Source organism: Orcinus orca, chromosome 10 (assembly GCF_937001465.1).
Source record: "Orcinus orca chromosome 10, mOrcOrc1.1, whole genome shotgun sequence".
NCBI lineage: Eukaryota > Metazoa > Chordata > Mammalia > Artiodactyla > Delphinidae > Orcinus > Orcinus orca.
The window spans coordinates 68,901,100-68,920,347 of NC_064568.1; the positions used below are offsets into that span (position 1 = coordinate 68,901,100).

The 19,248-nt window shown below is 49.6% G+C and overlaps 1 pseudogene; it reads left to right on the forward strand.

The window, feature by feature from the left end:
- Positions 1-16,679: 16,679 nt before the first annotated feature.
- Positions 16,680-17,932, forward strand: LOC101286690 (lupus La protein homolog; annotated as a pseudogene).
- Positions 17,933-19,248: the final 1,316 nt, after the last annotated feature.

The window sequence follows — 19,248 nt, forward strand, 5'->3', positions numbered from 1 at the left end:
TATTTTGGGGTAATTTGTTATATAGTCATATATAATTAGTAAACAACCTCTATGTCCATCAACAGAGAACTATTTAAGTATATTACAGTACATACATACAGTGAAGTACCATGCAGCTGCTTAAAGAAAAATGAGGAAGTTCTTTATGTACTGACATGAACAGCCCTCCAAGATGATTTAAGTGATAAATGCAAAGTGTAAAAATAGTATATAGAGGGGAATTCCCTGGCGGTGCAGTGGATAGGACTCCGTGCTTACACTGCAGGGGGCACAGGTTCGATCCCTGGTCAGGGAACTAAGATCCCACAAGCTGCATGATGCGGTCTAAAAATAAATTAAAAATAAAACAATTTGGGCTTCTCTGGTGGCGCAGTGGTTAAGAATCTGCCTGCCAATGCAAGGGACACGGGTTCGAGCTCTGGCCCGGGAAGATCCCGCATGCCATGGAGCAACTAAGCTCGTGCGCCACAACTGCTGAGCCTGAGCTCTAGAGTCCGCAAGCCACAACTACTGAAGCCTGTGTGCCTAGAGCCCCTGCTCCGCAACAAGAGAAGCCACGACAATGAGAAGCCCACGCACCTCAACGAAGAGTAGCCCCCGCTCATTTCAACTAGAGAAAGCCCGCACACAGCAATGAAGACCCAACACAGCCAAAAATAAATAAATAAATAAATTTATTTTTAAAAAGAAAATAGTATATAGAGGATACTATCATTTGTGAAAAAATTATGTATATACATATAGTATATATAGAGAGATATATATGTACATATGCATATATTTCATATGTGTGTATATATACATACACACATACTATGTACATGTATATATTATATACGTACATAAAATATCTCTGGGAAGAAAATAAGACATTGGTAACAGCAGTTGCCTCTGGGGAGGGGAACTAGCTGACTTCACAACAGAGGTGGGGAGATGCCTTTTAAATTTTGAACCTCGTGAATATACTATCTATTCAAAAATAAAGTTTAAAATTTTTAAATAGTGCTTTCTCTTTAGCTCAGAAATTTCACCTCTAGTAATTTACCCTTAGTAAATAATCATGGCAAAGATGTAACTATGAAGATGCTGTCACAGCTCCATTTAATATCATAAAAATGGTAAAACAACCCAATTATTCAACAGTAGGAAATTTGTTGAGTAGCTTATGGTGCGTATCTGCCACCATCGGAAGTGGCATCATAGAAAACAATTCAATGCCCAGTGACGTGATCATGATATAGTAATGGATAAGAAGTTATGAAATGGTAAGGTTAATCTTGTCTTTAAATTAAATTCAACTCTATAAATGTAGATGAAGATGGAGATTAAAACACACAGATAGATACAGATAGATATAGAAACCCAAATGTTAATGGTGATTATCTCTGGGAGGTCCAATTACTGATTATCGTTAATTTTTTCTTCTTTTTCATCTGTGTTTTCAACGATAAACATGTACAACTTTTGTAAAAACACAAATGCTGAAAGTTTGTCTCTCTTTTTTTAGAGACTCATAAATGATCCTATAAATAGCAGCTCCCAGTAGATAATCTGAAACTTTGTTTTTAAAGACCACATTTTTTCAAGCACAAAGATTACCAGACCTTTATCACTGGGTAGAGAGAGCTGCCCACCCTATTCTACGTCCCAGCATTTTGGTCACAATATTGACCCCCTCCCAGCCCACTGGCCAGTGGGGGCCACGTACAGAGGCTGCATCCCCAAACTACCCCTGATCAAAACTGGTAGGCAGGGGAGGTTCCAGAATGTCTAGAGAAAGGTGGTCATCTCTGAGGAGTGGTCTTGAGACCAGTCTTCAACCTGCATTTCCAAAACCAGCATGCTGTTTTCATCTCCAATTTTAGGTTAAAAATCACCAAGTGTTATTGGCTGAATTGTGTCCTCCCCTAATTTTATATGTTGAAGTTCTAATCCCCCAGTACCTCAGAATATGACTGTATTTGGAGATAGGGTCTTTAAAGAGGTAATTAAGGTAAAATGAGGTCGACAGGTGAGCCTTAATCTGATATGACTGGTGTCCTTATAAAAAGAGGAGATTAGGGGGCTTCCCTGGTGGTACAGTGGTTGAGCGTCCGCCTGCCGATGCAGGGGACACGGGTTCGTGCCCCAGTCCGGGAAGATTCCACATGCCGCGGAGCGGCTGGGCCCGTGAGCCATGGCCGCTGAGCCTGCGCGTCCGGAGCCTGTGCCCCACAACAGGAGAGGCCAAAACAGTGAGAGGCCCAAGTACAGCAAAAAAAAAAAAAAAAAGAGGAGATTAGAACCTAGGCACAGGGGAAGGCCACATGAAGACAAAGAGGAGAAGAGGGGCCTCAGAAGAAATTAACTCTGCCAACACCCCTGAGCAAACTAATTCACCAAGTTTCCTAAAGATACACTTTTATGCAAGATTGAGAAAATGTGCATTGTCCACAGCAAAGACTGTTACCTTCTGGTGGTGACTCTGAGGTATGGAGCTGATGGTGACCATGGGGGCCCTGGGCACCCCCAGTGCTTTAGGTGCCACCACTGCAGCCCACATGTGAACATCCCTGGCCTTTATAGCAGGCGAAGGTTGGGAAGTAATCCCAGCACCCATCAGCCTGAGAAGCACCCAGGGCTTGCCTTGTGATGTGGGCTCTAGTTCCCTGTCAAGACTGCAGCCCTACGTGGAGACTGGCCCTGAGGCCCCTGCCGGGTCTCACCAGTCCCCCTCAAGGGACCACCTGGGATCCTCTTAGAGGGGCCTTCCCTGACTCCCAGACCCGCCCTTCCCTCATCTCTATCTCCAGAGAGTCACCTCCACACCGCCATCAGACCGCGGAATACGGTTGGTGGTCTGGAGGAATTCACTGTCTGCACATCTACGGGACCGCTCTTTGTGGGGCTTCAAAGCCCTGGGCATCTTACTCTCAGAGGCCACATCCCTCAAATGTACTCAGATGGACCCACATGCCACAGCACATATAAGTTACATAAACTATGGGAGCTGAGTTACAATCGTCTAGTTAACATTTTGAAGCCATTTAGCCATTTCATCCTTACACTATACTTTTCTAATTTTGGAGCTAGCAATGATCCCAGCTGTGGCTCAGGTGTTTCCATGGGTGTTTGAAAAGCTGGATGGCCTGACCCCAGAGGAGCCCTCCAAGTAACCAGGGTCCAGTCGCAATGCCCCAGTCCCCTTTGGGTGCTGTAGGGTAGGAGGGGTGGCACTTTTTCAAGCAGAGCTGTCTCTTCCTTCTCTCCTCCTTGGCTACCTCCCACCTTCTCTTACTTCTAGCAGATTTTCAATGAGGCCAGAAAAGCCAAGGGCTAGGAGGTCCTTAGCCATCATAGAGTCCAAACCTCCTACCCATGACAGAGATGAGAAAACTGAGACCCAGGAGCAGGAAGGTCTTCTTCAGGAACACCATGCATTTTTTCAGAATTTGCACTCGGAACTCTGCCCTGGGTTGAGAGTGAGATTTTGAGTTTGCTCAGGAGGAACCCTTGAAGCAGTGTTTCCATCCTTCTCTGACCAAACTCCTAGGTTTGTTTTCATCCCAGGTGAGTGGTTTTCTCCCAGTTTTGCTTGCCTCTTACTCTTGACAGCTCCCTGCCGAAACTTGGGGAAGGCTGGAGCTTTGCCCCAGGTGCTGAGTGTCTTGGGTTGCCAAGTACAAAACAGGATGCCCAGTTAAATTTGAATTTCAGATAAACAACACTGTTTTTTGGTTTTTTTTTTTTTAGTATCAGGGCATCCCAAATGTTGCTGTTGATCTGAAATTCAGATTTAACTGGGTGTCCTGTATTTTTATTTACTAAACTGCCCACCCTCCACCCTGCAGCTGTGAGTTTTCTTGCCACCTCAGCAGCATGAGTCACACAGCTGTGGACCTCTAGGCAAATGTTTTTGAACGGAACAGCATCATGGTTTGGGGGGAATCCCCCCATTGTCCCATAACGCATGTGGACATAATGCAGAAACCCTAAAACAGTGCCCGTGGGAGGAAAATAGAAGAGTCAACAGGAGTGTGTAAGGCACTGGGGAGAACCCCAGCCGTGGCAGTGCTGCAAGCAGGCTTTAACTAGATCGCTTGCTCTTCACCTCTCAGAGCTTACTTTGAGACTCCTGGTGATACTGGAGATCACACCTTCCCAGCCAGCTACTTTGAAGGCCTGATAGTCGTTCTTCCCCGCCTTTCTGAGAAGAGGTCTACTGGGAAGAATGGGCTTGTGGGCTGTGTGAGTTGGACAGGTTGCTTGACTTCAGGGATAATGATTGTGTCCTCGTCATGCGATCGCCGGGGGGACTGGGTTATAGGAGGAAATTAATGTAAAATGCTGGCACACGGTAAGTGCTTAACCTCAATGACGGCTATTGTTATAATCACATCAGGACTTTTGCTTTACCGCCAAGCCAGGTCTTCTTAAAAAGGTGGACTCTCGGTTCTTGGGGTTCCCACACTATGTCCTCAAGAAGCTTTGGGTCTCCAAAATGGGCACATTTCCTGGCCCAGAGTCAGCGAGAAGCTGATGTCACCTGTTGGCTCTTGGTTTAGGTTAGATGTTCAGTTGCCCAGCAGAGCCCGGAGGAAGCAGGACTCAGAAGAAGTTGGCTTTGAGGGTTAAGGAAATAAGTTTCCACCCGGGATGTCCCTGAGGGAGGGCAGGCAGCATTTTGTGCATGTGCCCTGTTGGTGGGGGCTGGGAGGGAGTGCAGGGGGTGTGTCCCTGGAGGAGGAAGAGAGGAGGGGGCATGGGAAAGGACCTGCAAAACACAGGTCTTGTTTCCTCTTCTGCAATGTCCACCCCGGGGCCCCAACAAATGAGCTTCGTTTGGAACTGAGGTGGGAAAGCCCCCGACGTGGAACCTCTCTCCTTTTAACACCTGGCTCTGCACAGGGCCCTGGGGTTGGGACACTCCGGCTTCTTAGAAAGAAACTGAAAGCCCTTAGGAGAAACTCCACCACTTCCCCTTCCTTAAGAGGAACTTGGAGTTGCTCTGACAGGAAAGTCTTGGTGGGGCTTCTCGGAAGCTGCCACCGCTGCTCTACTGAGGAAAACCGCAGGCCGCGGGCCAGGCCAGGGGCCAGGCTGGTGGAGAGCTGGCCATTGACAAAGGCACGGCCAAGTTGAATTGGGAAGCTGCCAAGGTTTTCTCTTCAGCTCCACCTGCCACCTCCTCTTTGGGGGGTCCTCATGCTGCTCCCCTGTCTCTCAGCCACCCAGGGTCCCCTCCCCGCCATCCTGCAGGGCTCTAACCCAGACTGTGCTCGTGTCAGTGCTCCAGCCTCCCCTACTGTATTCACCACCCATCATGACTCATCCATCCCGCAGACAGGCACCAACCCTCTAGTAGGGGGAACTGGGGGACCTAGTGGGCACAGGGAGCTACGTTTTGGAATAGGTCACACCCTCTGAGCTGTCTCGGATGGCCTGGTGAGTTGAAAAAAGGGCATATACTGGGCACACAGGGATGCCTGCCTTAACGGTGGCTGCTGTTTGCTTCGTTCATTTCTAGACTGGACACAAGCTTCCCTCTGGGGGCTGGGGGGTGCCTCTCCCCTTCCCAGACTCATCCAAGGCCAGCTGCTGCAGCAGGAGGAGACAGTACACAGGGACAAATCACATGCAAGGCCCAGCCACAAAAGGGGCTAAGAGACCCTCAGGGCCTAAGTGTTAGTCCAAATGTGTCAGTAGGTTTGGCACCAGAATCTGGCCATGGCATTCCCCTGCTGAAAACTTTCCATGGCTCCCCACTGCCTGTGGGGACAGAGTCCAGACTCTGTGGCCCGTGTGTAAGGCCCTTTGCTGGGGCTCCCAACTCTCCTCTCCAGCTCCTCCCCTGGGCTTTGCTCTGTTTAGCCCCTGTTTTCTTCCCCCACCCAGCCATCTCCTGCTCACGTGCTCAGACCTAGCAGGGCATGGATTTCCTGGGGAAGTTGTCCCTGCCCCTAACTCCAGTCTAGATGGGTTAGGGGCTGCCTCTGTGACCTCACTGGACACATTCCTCCCAAGACTTTTATCCACATCGCCTAGTGATTGCCCAGTCTCTTGATCATCAACCAGCCAGAGCTGTGGGCTTGGCATATCTCAACAAACATTTGGTGAGGGAAGAAATGAATAAATGAGTGGATTTAATGCTATCTGCCAGGCAGTGTGGCTGAGAGCCCCACGTGCCCACAGGTCCAGACATCCATGTGTGGATGTGTCCATCCAAGTGCAGTGGGAGGAGACACGTGCTTGCTTGTCACGGTGTCCCTGAGTGTGTGTGGGTCCCTGTGTTTATCAGCCAGCATCGCTGATGATGTGCTGTGGGCCAGCAGGTGGCACTGCGCCCCTCTACTGAGGTGTTTGTCCATCCTGACTGCCACTGGCTGTCCTCACTGGAGGGGCCTCAGCAGGCACACAGAGCCTGCCTCCCTCAGCGCACAGGAGGCCAGGCTGACTGGGTCTCATGCGGAATCACTTTGGTCTTCCGACTGAGCAGCCAGGGCTCTGATGCCACAGTGTGCAAACTCCCGTTCAACCCATGTCCGTGGCACTGTGTATGCCCAGAGCCAAGCCCCACAAGGGAGCCTGAAGTCCAGGCAGCCGCAGAGCACAAAGGTTAAAATAAAAGTATGGGCTCAGAGTCCCAGCTCTGCCTCTGACTGGCTGTGTGACCTTGGCCAAGTCCCTTAACCTCTCTGAGCTTGTTTTTTTTGTTAAGTGGAAATCATGGCAATATGTAAAATCAAATAATCGATGTAAAACAAGGACCACAGTGGGGCTGTATCATAAGGCAGTGGCTCTCAAACTGTAGCCTTAAAGGGCTTGTTAAAACACAGATTGCTGGGCTCTACCACCAGAGTTTCAGATTCAGTGGGTCTGGGGTGGGACCTGTGAATTTGCACGTCTAACGAGTTCCTGGGTGGTGCTGACGCTGCTAGTCTGAGGACCACATTTTGAGAACCCCTGGATACAGGATACTCATAGTCAGTCGAGACACAAGGTTATAAACACAGCACAAAAGCAGCAGGTTTCTGGTGAGATATAATGGAAGCAGAGGAGATGGAGGGGCAAACTCCAAGGCTATAGGGGCCCAAGGAAAAGGGACGTAACCCTGTGGCCTGAGCAGTAGGAAGGGGAGGAAGAGTGGCCTCTGGACCTGGCTCTGCTCTCTCCCGCCACTATTCTCAGCTCAGCCTCTGGGCAGTTATGCTGGAGGAAGTGAGCCCAGGGGCCGGCTGTCCGGCTGGCGGGGCACCAGGCCTGCCTTTCTCCACGTGGCTGCTGCCTTTCCCTGAAAGGGATGGGTCAGTTGGTTTTCTGCTCCTGGCTTGGCCTCTGCTGTGCTTCCTCAGCTTCTGGGAACTCACATTTCCTTTCTCTTTCTATTTTGAATAGTGCTTTTTAATCAAATTATCATGAAGGCAAAGCATGTCCATTTTAGAACATCAGTACAAAGCAGAAAAGTGTAAAGAAGAAAATGAAAATAGCGATCGAAGTTCCGCTCAGTGGTAATCACTGTCTATTTCCTTCCTTGTATATGTGTCTCATGCACAATATTGTATCCACTTGACATTGTAGCATAAATGTTATCCTTTGACATTAAAACCCTTAGGAAACATGAATTTAAGGGCAGCACGAGAGCCTAAGTGGAGCTCTTGATGCACTAACTGCTGCCCGCGTTTCAGGTGACTTCTCCAGGGGAACCTCCTAGAAAGGGACTCACTGGGTCCAAGGGCATAACAAGTTGGTTTTTTTTTTTTTTTTTTATGCGGTACACGGGCCTCTCACTGTTGTGGCCTCTCCCGTTGCAGAGCACAGGCTCCGGACGCACAGGCTCAGCGGCCATGGCTCACGGGCCCAGCCGCTTCGCGGCATGTGGGATCCTCCCGGACCGGGGCACGAACCCGGGTCCCCTGCATCGGCAGGCGGACTCCCAACCACTGCGCCACCAGGGAAGCCCCATGACAAGTTTTAAGACTCTTGATACATATGGACAAAATGCTTTCCAGAAACATTGTGCAGGTTGATGGTCCCACCCAGGGTAGGAGGGGAGTGGCAGCTGCTGGGCCCAGTTCACAGCGTTTGAAATGAAATGAGGAGGCCATGCAGCCACAAGGTGGGAGGGAAGAAGGGCCCAGCACTGTCCAGACTCAACATCCTCCCGGGCAGTGCCATGCCCCATGCCATGCTCCAGGCGAAGGATGCGCCATCTTTGGGTGGACCTGGCCTGGGCAGAGCTGCCCTCCTGCTCCTGGAGCCAGGGTCGCTCTTGACCTTGTCACTTTCTTGCATACCTCCTGTCCAGTCTGCAAATGCTGTTGGGACTAGTTTCAGAACATCCCGAGGTGACCACTTCTTCCCACTCCACCATCACCAACCTAGCCCATCTCTACCTGGATGGTCTCAGCAGCCCCCCATTATCTCCCTGTCCTCTTCCATCCCTTGCCCCATTAGAGTCTGTCTCCACAGCATCCAGAAAGATCCTTTTGAAACCTAAGTCTAACCAGGTCACTCTTCAGCTCAAAACCCTCCAATGGCTCCCACCTCACTCAGGGTTAAAAGCAGAGACCTCAGTATGACCTACAAGCCTTTAGGATCTGTACCTCCCCCACTCCCATTACCTCCCTGACCTCACTTCCTACCACTCCCCCACTTACCTACTCAGCTCCCTGATGCTCCTCAAAACACCCAAGCACACTCCTGCCTCAAGGCCTTTGCACTGCTGTTTCCTCTGCCTGGCACACTTCCTCGGCTATCCACAGGCGTCCTCCACTCAAATGTCTTCTCAGAAACAACCACAAGCTAATATGACTTATTCTGGAAAGGCCCTCCCTGACCACTGTGTTCTTTCCTTTACCCTGTGTGATGCTCCTTCAGGGCACTGCCCACTTACTTGATTGTCTGTTTTCCTACTGGAAGAAAACCTCCACGAGGGCTGTCCTCTTTGCCTATTTTGTTCACTGCTGTATCCCCAGCACCTGATGCACAGTAGGTGTTCAGTGAACCTGTTGAATGGAAAACTGAATGAAAGATTTCAGCATCTGGGTATATGTGTGGTTTCTCCTCTAGACCCTACCTTGCCACCTCTAAGTCGCCAGCTTACGGCCAGCGCCCAGTACATGCCAAGCACCCGTGTAGTGTTTGCCGTAAAAACAAACACGTGAGGGGAAGAAGGAACTTGAGGCAGGGCATGGGAGACTGCTGCATGGAGATTGGGAAACTGGGATTCCAGATGAGCCCCTGCCACTCACTATCACGGAAGCCTTGGGCAAGTCCCCTCACCTCTCTGAACCTTGGTTTTGTCATCCATAAAATGGGTATGATGATACCTGTGCTGGCAGCATCACAAGGCTGTGGTGAGGATTAAACGGCAAAGGTAGGTCAGCAAAGCACAAGGACAGCCCTGTCCAAGCTGCAGCTCCTCTATGAGGCTCTGCCCGACACCCGCCTCACCCCACCGACCACTCCTGCTCTGAGTACCCAAGGAGCCCTGCTGGTGTTTTCACATGCGGTGTATTTACAAGACTGTGCACCCTTGAGACGGGGCCAGGCCTCACCATCTCTGCATCCATCACCAGGCACTGTGCCTGGCAGCTGGGCAGTGCCCCTTGGACATCTGATAACTGGCCAAAAAATACATTCACTGAAAGCGATAGACGTGTTACTGTGATACAAATAAATAAGGATGGGGATTTCAGACCCAGACAGAGGGCTGCAGTGAGGCAACCCAGCTGGGGGCTTTTTGGGTTCTGGGTAGGAGGGCCTGCTGGGACTCCAAGTGCCCCGACTGAGAGGAAGGGAGAGAGGTACTGATGGACCGGTCTCGTTGACTCTGGGACAGGGCCTGGCCAGCTTCCTCCCCAGACATCTGCCACATTGGCCACATCTTCTGGGCTGTGGGGCGGAGGCCTGGCTGCCCACCTGCATTCCTCGCTCTGTGTACCCATGATCTCATGCTGGCCCTGCGGCCGCCCACGGGACAGGAGGCTTTGCCCCACTCTGCAGATGAGGAAATGGAGGCTCACAGAAATCAATGCCCCGACTTGGGTGGTCATCTTGCCTGGGCTTGGGCAGGCACCCTGGTGGGCCCAAGGCTCCAATGGGCAGGTGGAATGTGGTCAGGGAGACCCCTTCACACTGTTCAGTCGGGCTTTAGAAACCCCATTGATCCTATACTCCCACTTAATAAACTCTGGTCAACTGGTCGACTGACTCTCCCTAGGGCTTCCCAGAGGGGTCCTGGGGTTTTCCAGGCCCAGCTGCCTTCCCTCTGCAGACTCGGTGACACAGACAGGGCTAGCTGACAAACAGGCCCTGCCCAGGAGGGTTGTGGGATGCAGCGAGCGAAACTCCTTTTAGGAAGGAAATCATCTCAAAGCCAAGGTTGAGAAACAAGTGTCTCGCCAAGGCCTGGGGGTGGGGGAGCCCAGGTGAGCCGACTCAGTCCTCAGGAATGGGTGGGGTCTCGAGGGGAGGTGGGCACTTCCTCCCGCCCCCGCCCAGGGTCCTGCTCAATCCTTACTGAGGAGTTTCCTGGCGACAGGCAGTTACCTGTCGGCCGCCCTTGTGGCAAGCAGCTTGGCGTGGCCCTCACCATCTCATTAGCGGTGATTCACCCAGGACTCACCTGGCTGTCAGGGACCTGTCCCACTGCCCGCCGGAACCAGCTTGGCTGGCACCCTTGGAGAGGCAGAGACCCTGTTCCTCCTGCTTTCCAGCTTCCGTGGCATCCAGGGCAGAGCCTGCGTGGCACACAGTCAGAACTCAGAATTCATTCATTCAACCCAACAAATATTTATTGCACACCTACTGTACGCCAGGCAGTGTTGCTAGGTGCTAAGGATACAGAGTGAACCAGGCAGACCCAAATCCCTGCCCTCCTGGAACTCACTTTTCACAGGGAAAGACAGACAGTAAACAAATAAGTATGTGAATCATACGAGCTCTTGAAGATGGTGAGTGCTGTGGGGAAAAAGCAGGGAAGGGCGTGAGATAGGGGTTGCAGTTTTAAGTAGAGTATTAGGGTGTACCTCTCTGAGAGGTGATATTTGAGGAAAATCTGATGAAGATGAAGGTGTAAAATAAGGGAGGGAAAAGGTGTACTAGAAACAGCAGGTGCAAAGGACCTGGGGTAAGAATGCAGGGTGGGGGCCATATTTAAGGACCGTCAAGGAGACCAGTGTAGCTGAAGCAGAGCAGGCGAAGAGGAGAGCAGTGGAAAACAGGGTCCAAGGCTGGGGGCGGGTTGTCCAGACTGTGCAGGGTCCTATAAGCCTTTGTAAGGACTTTGGCTTTTACTCAGCTGAATTCTGTCAAAATTCTCCAAAATCCCCCACACTGAACCCAAGACAAGTTTCCCAGGCTTCTGCCTGGCTCAGAAGCCAGAGAGCGAAGTCAAGGGTCAGGGATGGTTTCACAGAGGAGGGTCTGGAAGGATGAGTTTGATGAGCAGAGGGGTTGCTACCTGTGGAGGATGGGTGCAGAGGAAGATGCCAGTTTGAGAAACAAGTACCTACTGCAGAGGGATGTTGTGGGGAGAGGAAGAGAAGGGAGCAGAGGTTGAAAAGGAAAGAGCCCAGCCACCCCAAGCCTGTCCTTCTAGACTCAGTGGGGACACACCCACACTCTGCTCCAGCCTCTCTCTCAACTCTGGGCCCTTGCACATGCTGTTCCCTCTGCCTGGGAATTCTTGCTGTTCTTTGCCTGGTGAACTCCATTCAACCTCCACAAAGGGGTCCCTGAGTCCCCAGAGCAGGTGCTTCTCCCACCAGCTCAGCACTCTACCGCACCCCACCTTTGAAGCATTTTCACACTGGGTCATATCTGCCCCCTGAGGGGTCTCGCTTCTCCGTGGGATGGTGGCTGTGGACCACATGGGGGTTTGCTCACCTTTCCATTCTCTGGGCCTGACGCAGAGTAAGTGCTGAAACAGCTGAATGAATGAGGAGTTGCTTGCTAGGATTTGGATCCCTCAGAGGTTTCAGAATAGTAACAAGACCAGATTCACATTTTAAGAAGATGACTCTGGGTCAGTATGCATGGAGATGGGGTGGGGGGAATTGGAGGAGGGTGACAGCTAAGAGGCTACTGCAATAATCCAAGCAGGGGCAAGAGAGTGTCAAGGAAGAACAGAACCAGGGTGCCAGCTGCTGGGAGTGAGAGGAGCAGCAAGATCTGGGAGCAGTTTTTAGAAGGGACATCCACACTGGCCCTGGGGACGATGAGGAAGAGGGAGCAGAGGGTGGAGTCCAACTTTCCCTCTTGTGTTTTGCGTCCTTCCCTCTGTCCTCCCCATGGATAGACAGAAACCACTTCTCAGACACAATACAGCACAGTGGTTACAAGCCCAGGCTTTGAAACCTGACTCTAGGTTCGAGTTCCATTTCCACCACATATTCGCTGTGTGACTTCAGGCAGCTTTACTCAGCCTCTCTGTTCTTCAGTTTATCCATCTGTAAGGCAAGGATGACAACTGAGAATCGGTTACTGGATTTCATTGATTCTAACATTCCTGTTTTAACATTTCTGAAATCTGAGTGAGTCTTAAAATCAATGGCATGTCATGGGTTAATTGGCAGCATTCTTTAGTGATACATCGTTTGTGGAATATCTGAAGACTGATGGAGTCTCAGATTTGACAAAACACAAAGATATATGGAGAGACCAGTACCTGGCATGCCATAAGGGCTGAATAAATGTTAGCCATTATTACTGTCATTATTTGCTTTCTGGAGTGCTGTTTGTCATACAAGGTAACAGATGCCCCATCAGAATAAAGAGACGAGTATAATCTGGAGCTAAAAGAGAAAAGGAGCTAATTCATAAATAGCTATAAAGGTGAAAGAAATCTTAGTAATTTCCCCCCCCCCAAGAAAAACACCCATAGCATAATGCTTCCTGTGAAACAGCCCATAGAATTCTGCCGAAGTTCCAGAGAAAACTTCAGACATTCCTCCTTTACAATGGAGACCAGAACTCCTGGCTCCCTGACCGGCAGGGGGAACCAGGGCATGTCCCCAGATGACTTCGATGGTGTTCCCTGTGTCCTTTCGAATTTCCCTGAGTCACCATTACTCACTGCCCACAATCAGGGCTCAGCTACCTTCCAACCAGGAGACCGATGCCCTGGGATCAAGGGGCATCCTCAAACAAAAGTGTGATTATGGAGTGTTCAGCACGGGTTGTAAACTGTCTCCAGCTCAGGAGAGCAGGGTGACCCTCGCCGCTGTCTTATTTTTGGCCTCTCGGGTTGTGTTGCTGCCTACTGACTTGGCAAATCCTGGGCGACTCGCCTTGTTTTCTCTCCTTACTTAAATACATGTCTGGAAAAAGCCTCCACCCCCAGACCCTGCTGTGTGTGGAAATGGTGACAGGCCTGGAGGAGGAGGAACTAGTCGGCTGGTTCTCGGAACCTTCCCCTGGATGAGGGGGAGAAGAGCTGGCCCAGGCAGGCGCTCTTAGGCCCAGCTGCTCAGGTCAGTGCCGTTCCCGGGGCCGGTCCTGAGTCCCTTCAGGCTCAGCCAGGGCCCCCACCCACCCCAGCTCTTATTCTCTCCTGCTCTGTCTGTGTTGACGAGAGACCATCTCCGCTCCCTTTGCTGTGTCAGCCTCACAGAAAAGTCTCTGGTGACAGGGACCGGTTTGCGCCTGGGATTGGAGGGCAGTGAGGCTGAAAACTCAGGAATCCGACCACGCACAGGCAGCATGCACATGCTGGATGGCAAGGGGGTGGATGGAGGGAGCTCTGTAGCCGGCAGCCGGGGCCAGCTCTCAGCAAGGACGGAGGCAGAACAAGTGTGCCCTGGACACTCTCCTGGGGAGAATGAGGGACTGAGCAGTCAGCACTGGGTCTCTTGGGAGACCCACCCTTTGAACAGGACAACTGCCCTCTCTCCTGGCCCCCAGACGTCAGGCCAGCATTCTTCCAGTGCCCCAGTCTGACGGCATCTTCATTCCAGAACATGCAATCTCCTGCAGATCTTTCCAATCACGAGTTCCACTGAGTCTCTTCTCTGGGCTGCGGTAAACACCAGAACGGTTTCAAAGCCTCGGGACACCCCATCCCACCCCTCCCATTTGCACGGGGAAGATGGAAGTGACAAAGGTGTGTTATGAACCCTTGAAGGAAAGCACTGCGTGATACCTGGGGAGACAGGTATTATCATTCCCATTTATCATCCCCATTTTAAAGACGAGCAGGCTGAGGCGCTGGGAGGTTAACAGCCTTGTCTGGGGTCCTACAGTTAACAAGTAGCAGGTTTGGGCTTTTCACCAAGGTCAGTCACCAAGAGCCTTCACACTTGACCTCTGTTATCACACTGCATGCTTAGCAGGTACTTGACAAAGCCCCTGGCACACCGGGTGGTGGGGGGAGCAGTGCTTAATAAACAGTAGCTAGGACTTCCCTGGAGGTCCAGTGGTTAAGACTCTGTGCTCCCAATGCAGGGGGCACGGGTTTGATCCCTGATCGGAAAACTAAGATCCCGCATGCCTCGTGGTGCAGCCAAAAAAACAGAAAACAAACAAACAAAAAACTGTAGCTACTGTGATAAACAATACTGATACTGATCTCATAATAACTCACAGAGGTTGCATTTTTGTTCGCATTTTAAAGATGCAGGGCTTCCCTGGTGGCGCAGTGGTTGAGAGTCCGCCTGCCGATGTAGGGGGCACAGGTTCGTGCCCCGGTCCGGGAAGATCCCACATGCCGCAGAGCAGCTGGGCCCGTGAGTCATGGCTGCTGAGCCTGCGCGTTCGGAGCCTGTGCTCCGCAACGAGAGAGGCCACAACGGTGAGAAGCCCACGTACCACAAAAAAAAAAAAAAGATGCAGCTGAGGCTCAGAGAGGCTTCATAACTTGCCCAAGACCACACAGTTAGTAAGTGGTGGAGCCGGGTCAGATTTGAACCCCAGTCTCTTCTGACTTCACAAGCCATGGTCTAACTCACTGTCTCTTTGGGGAAGCACCACTGGCCCTGCTCAGCTGCACCCCTCATAGATTGAGATTCTCTCTCTGCAGGGCCCCATATCTGGAATTTTCTCTTGCTCATCTCTCTCTCCTGGGCAGCACATGAGCTTTTGAAGCAGCTTCCCAACTGCAGGGACCTCTACCAGCTGTGCTGCACCCCATGCAAGCCACCTCTTTACTTGGTCTCCGTAGTGCCTCGAGGCCCCACCCCCAGAGTCCTTCAACAGAGCCCCAAAGCCCTGGCTTTGAACTTCTCAACAAGAATTTCTTCACCAAAGGTAATCTCAGGAGACATGTCAGGAGCAAGATAACAGTGGGGAGAGGTCACTGAGAACGATGAGAAGGGCTGCATGGGGCGGGGGGCAGGGGGGAATATGCCCCCCCCCGCCGCCGCACCCCCCGCGCCCCCCCCCCCCCCCCCGCAGCAGGTCCCTTGTTTCCTTTGTGGGATCTTTGGAGCCGAAGCAAATATAGTAGCAGACTTGGCCAACCTTAGCAGCTCGTGTGTGCGCCTCCCCATTTGCAGGCCACAGTGGACAGCTCTCAGCAGGTTGAAAGCCCTGGCATCCCTGTCCAACTTGGCTTGATTCTCCAAGGATCACAGACAAAACACACTCCTTTGACCAAATGCTGGGTCAATCCTGCAATCGGACTCATTTGCAGCATTTCTGGAGTGGTGAGAAGAAATGATAATAGTTCTGCAAAAAGAGATCCTGTTTACTTCACACATTAAGATGGCTACTTAAAAAAACAAAAAAAGAAGATAACAGGTGTTGACAAGGATGTGGAGAAATTGGAAGCAGTGTGCACCATCAGTGGGATTTTGAAATGATGCATCTGCTATGCAGAACAGTATGGAGCTTCCTCAAAAAATAAAATAGAACTAGCCATATGATCCAGCAGTCCTACTTCTGGATGTAGACACAACCAAAAGAATTGAATGCAGGGTCTCAAAGAGATATCTGCGCACCTTTGTTCATTGCAGTGTCATCCACAATTCCACAAAGAGGTGGAAGCAATCCAATGTCCACTGAGGAAAAATGGATAAACAAAATGTGGTATATTCATACCATGGAATATTACTCAACTTTAAAAAAGAAGGAACTCCTGTCACACGCTACAACATGGATGACCCTTGAGTACATTTTGCAAAGTAAAATAAGCCAGACACAAAAGGACAAAAAGTGCATAATTCTACTTATGGGAGGTATTTAAAGTGGTCAAGTTCATAGAAACAGAAAGTAGAATGGTGGTTACCAGGCACAAGGGGGAGGAGAAAATGGGGAATTTTTGTTTAATGGGTATAGTTTCAATTTTGCAAGATTAAAATGTTCTAGAGATTGCACAACATGTGGATATACTTATCACTACTGAACTATATGATTTAAAATGATTAAGATGGTAAATTTTTTTTTTTTGCTGTACGCGGGCCTCTCACTGTTGTGGCCTCTCCCGTTGCGGAGCACAGGCTCCGGACGCGCAGGCTCAGCGGCCATGGCTCACGGGCCCAGCCGCTCCACGGCATGTGGGATCTTCCCGGACCGGGGCACGAACCCATGTCCCCTGCGTCGGCAGGCGGACTCTCAACCACTGTGCCACCAGAGAAGCCCGATGGTAAATTTTATGTGTTTTTTTACCATAATTAAAATAACATTTTAGGCTAGGGATTGGAGACGTTGCTGTTGCTGTTAGTGACCCTGTGGCGTGTCTCTGTGGGACCGGGAACTTAAAGATGGCAGAAAATGGTGATAATGAAAAAATGGCTGCCCTGGAGGCCAAAATCTGTCATCAAATCGAATATTATTTTGGTGACTTCAATTTGTCACGTGACAAATTTTTAAAGGAATAGATCAAACTGGATGAAGTCTGGGTATCTTTGGAGATAATGATAAAATTTAATAGGTTAAACCGTCTAACAACAGACTTTAACGTAATAGTAGAAGCATTGAGCAAATCAAAGGTGGAACTTATGGAAAAAAGTGAAGATAAAACTAAAATTAGAAGATCTCCAAGCAAACCCCTCCCTGAAGTGACTGATGAGTATAAAAATGATGTAAAAAACAGGTCTGTTTATTTTAAAGGCTTCCCAATTGATGCAACCTTTGATGACATAAAATAATGGTTGGAAGATAAAGGTCAGGTACTAAATATTCAGATGAGAAGAACATTGCACAAAGCATTTAAGGGATCAATATTTGCTGTATTTGATACCATTGAATCTGCTAAGAAGTTTGTCGAGACCCCTGGCCAGAAGTACAAAGACACAGACCTGCTAATACTTTTCAAGGAAGATTACTTTGCAAAAAAAAAATGAAGAAAGAAAGCAAAATAAAATCGAAGCTAAATTACGAGCTAAACAAGAGCAAGAAGAAAAACAAAAGTTAGCAGAAAATGCTGAAATGAAATCTCTAGAAGAAAAGATTGGCTGCTTACTGCAATTCTTGGGCGACTTAGATGATCAGACGTGTAGAGAAGATTTGCATATCCTTTTCTCAAATCATGGTGAAATAAAATGGATAGACTTTGTCAGAGGAGCCAAAGAGGGAATAATTCTGTTTAAAGAAAAAGCTAAGGAAGCACGGGATAAAGCAAAAGACGCAAATAATGGTAACCTACAATTAAGGAACAAAGAGGTCACCCGAGAAGTACTAGAAGGAGATGTGGAAAAAGAAGCATTGGAAAAAATAATAGAAGATCAACAAGAATCCCTAAACAAATGGAAGTCAAAAGGTCTCAGATTTAAAGGAAAAGGAAAGGGAAATAAAGCTGCCCAGATTGCGTCTGCTAAAGGAAAAGTAGTTTCAGGGCAAGAAAACTAAATTTGACAGTGATGATGAACACGATGAAAATGGTGCATCTAGACCAGTAAAAAGAGCAAGAGAAGAAACAGACAAAGAAGAACCTGCATCGAAACAACAGAAAATGGTGCCGGAGACCAGTAATTTAGTAAACATTATTTATTCATTTTAATTAGATTTTAAGCTGCTTTTGTCTTTGGAGGCTTTTAAAAAGAAAAACGAATTAGGTCCACTTCAATGTCCACCTGTAAGAAAGGAAAATCTTTTTGTTGTTTAACTTGTCTTTTTTTGTTGTTGTTATTGTTATCAAAATCAGTATTTTTTTATGTATAATTCTGCTTGTGTTCTTAGTTATAAAAATTTAAATTAAAAAAAATTAAAAAATAACATTTTAAAAGGGAGGGAGGAATTCCCCGGCAGTCCAGGGGTTAGGACTTATCGCTTTGGGGCTGGATTCATTCCCTGGTCGGGAACGGAGATCCTGCAAGCCGCGTGGTGCAGTCAGATAAATAAATGAATAAAAGGGAGGGGGAACCTGTTGATTTCCTCACTTTGGAGGGATTTATAATACTGACCAAGCTAGGCACTTTATACATGTTATCTTCTTTCATTCCCACCATGACTTACTGTGGTAGACGTTGCTATTCCTTGTTTACAGCCTGGGAAATTGAGCCCCGGTGACAGAAACTGACTCACCCACAGCTTCATGGAACTCAGTGAGGGGAAAAGCCCCAATTTGTACTCAGATTTGTCTTCCTCCAAATTAGGAGTCTTGTCCCTGCCCTCATCCCCCTGCTGGCTGAGTGTCTCCTGATTCAAGCTCCCAATCACTGACGGAAAGAAAACAAACTTTTAATATGAGTGCTCCATTTCCCCAAATGGAGCCCAAGGTCCTGGGTGAGGCCCAATGCATCTTCTATTCCTCGACTTGCCGGGGGAATTAAGCCGAGTACTGGGCACACGTAGTTACTGGGTAAAAAACACTTGAGAAGCAGTTGACATTGTTAAACTTCTCCAAGTTGATATTGTTAAAGTTCTCAAAAACTCCAGGAAGCGTTTTTGTACTAGGGGCAGGGTGCATGCGCAGTCCTTGGGGCGTGCGCGCATGCGATCCATTAGCGCAAGACCGTTATCACGTGACCGTTATCGCGGCAGTTAGAGGTCCGGCTTCGCTGTCAGCCTCAAGGTGGTCCTCGAGGCGGAGAGCGCGGTGAGAGGTGAATGGCGGCGTTCTACGCGGGGCCTTCCAGGCCCCTGGCTGATGGGTGAGCTGCGAGGCCGGGGACAGGCTGGGGGATGTGTTCTCCAGAGCTCCAGGGCCCTCGCCACAGCCGCCCACTGGCCGGGGCCCAGGCCTTGAGGCAGCAGTGAACCTTTCCCCCATTCCCCGCTCGAGGCTGTTTGGAACAGTTCCAGAGAGCTGTGGTCCACATTCAGTGTCACTTGGGGGTAAGTCGCTCCAGCTTGCACAGGCTGGGAATTCTCTCCACCCCATTTGCGCTG